Source organism: Chanos chanos, chromosome 9, assembly GCF_902362185.1.
Source record: "Chanos chanos chromosome 9, fChaCha1.1, whole genome shotgun sequence".
In the NCBI taxonomy this organism is placed as follows: domain Eukaryota; kingdom Metazoa; phylum Chordata; class Actinopteri; order Gonorynchiformes; family Chanidae; genus Chanos; species Chanos chanos.
This window is the reverse complement of record NC_044503.1, coordinates 5,038,933-5,041,207: the sequence shown is the minus strand read 5'-3', so window position 1 is coordinate 5,041,207 and position 2,275 is coordinate 5,038,933.

Genomic DNA, 2,275 nt, shown 5'->3' with positions numbered 1-2,275 from the left:
AATGACATTGTTAGCTCCATCCACCTACTCTGAATGGCTATTGTCATTGTTTAAGAAAAAAGTGCTGTTTTTTTTCCGCTGAGAAAACTGTTGGAGCTTTCTTCTGAAACATTTAAAAGCAAACTAACCAGAGCACACACACATACATACACACATAGCATACAGGCGCGCGCACACACACACACACACACACACACACACACACAAACTAATACAAAAAATACCACCTAGTAAACCTTTCGCTCATTCTCAAGGACACTGCCCCCTCTAGTGGTCTCCTCCCTCTCGTGGTCTCCTGGCAACAGCAGAGTTGTCGAATGTTTCGGTCAACACCTCCAGTCAAAACGTTCATTTTTGTCAAAGTTTTGTCATGACCACGAAGCGTTTTCATCATTTTCTTTGTTCATGAGAAACGTTAAGAAAAAAACAACATCATGAAAGGCAATGTTCCATTTAGTCTACACCCTTTAGTGCACAGACAATGGAAAATCCCCAATAACCAATACATGGTTAGTTTAACCACACAGTATGATTTACGGGTTTTAAACTCAGAATGAACCTGTGGAATTTATTGTTTTGACTATTTTAGCGGCCTGATTTTTTTTTTTTTTTAATGTATTTATCCGATGTATATCTTGACAGATCTGCAGTCAGATGGCTTTTCAACGCTTTGATGGAGCAAGTGAAACTATCACACCTCGGATAGCTGGCGAGAGAAGGGCCTCTCTAATATTTTAATTTACCCTATCTTTAAAGTTGCAGATAGATTCTTCACAGCACCCCACCTCCCCCCTCTCTCTCCACCTCTCTACACACTCACAGAAACAGTCGCAAGGTTTTCACACACAAACACATTTTGTTTGCATGCATCATGAGATTTGATAGATATGGCCCCTAACGTGGCACGACAACTTGGTGCATACTTATCCGAATGACCGTTAAAACAACTGCAACACTAATTTGAACTTGTTTATAGACGCGATTAACCCGCTATCTAAATGCATACGCAGAAGTACGTTAAATATCCGTACTGTTCACAGCCATACGTTCTCCGCAGTCTACTAAAATGATTCAATAAAGCTGAATTTCATTGACCAGAGGTTTAATTTATTCTGAACGAATTAAACTATGAATATATTTACGCCTCTACGTAATTTTCATACATGGCACTGGGTTCTCTTATGTATCGCATTGGTTGTTCGTTGGTTTACATCGTTTGCATTGGTAGAGCTCTGCGTTCTTTGGGTGCAGAAACTGTACAGGGCAGAGGCATATCGCATTCACGGTGTGAACTTGTGGTTTCAAACACTTGTAGAGCCCATGCAGTTGTGAGACGCATCTTTAAATGGGTGCTTTTCAGATTGACAGGACAACATAAATTCCCCTCTGTGTGAATATGAGTGGTACTCGAGTGTCTGAAATATCATTTCTTTGATTGCACTGACGGTTATTTTAAGCAGAGAGAAAGATGTGCAACATCTCTCTCTCTCTCTCTCTCTCTCTCTCTCTCTCTCTCTCTCTCTCTCTCTCTCTCTGCCCCTCTCTCTCTCCCTCTCTCTCTCGCGCAGTTTGACCCTACATTATGGTCTATGGTCTGCAGGACTGAGTTGCGACAGTGTTTTGCAGTATAGGTATCGGCGCGTAACCAGCTCTTGCGCTTTGGACCGCTGTCGAAGCACCGCAGATTTGCTCTATATTCAATAATCCACTTCAATAATCCACTGAATTAAAAAAAAAAATCAATGTCACAGATTACGTATTTACGGAATGCTAAATATCGAAATGTAAATCCTTTGTCCACCTTCACCAAACGTTAACCTAAGTAAATGTTTTGTAAGAGGGACCGTACGCTTAAAGATTTGAGAAAGGAAAAAAAAAGCACAAACAAAACACCAAACGATTTATAAATTGGAATAAAAAAAAAAAATCATTGCACAACCACTGGTCTCAAAGTTCACCCGAACTGTGTATACAAAAAAATTGTTTGACGTTTTCAAATCACGATGTTTAATTAATTTCTTGTTTCCCAAGCCAATGTAATAGGCGCGATCGGTTGTTTTGCGGCATATAGACAAATGCATACTCAACAACATAACTTATTGAGCTTTCCTTCGTTGGACAAAAAATCCCGTGACTATGCAATGTAGTAAGGGATTTCACACAAGGGGATTGAGGGGAAACCCGTTCACCGAAACAAAAGCTTGCAACGGGTAGCCGAATAATTGCAACGCTCACCACAATAACGAACTTTAGGTATTTTAAAAGATTCCGTTAA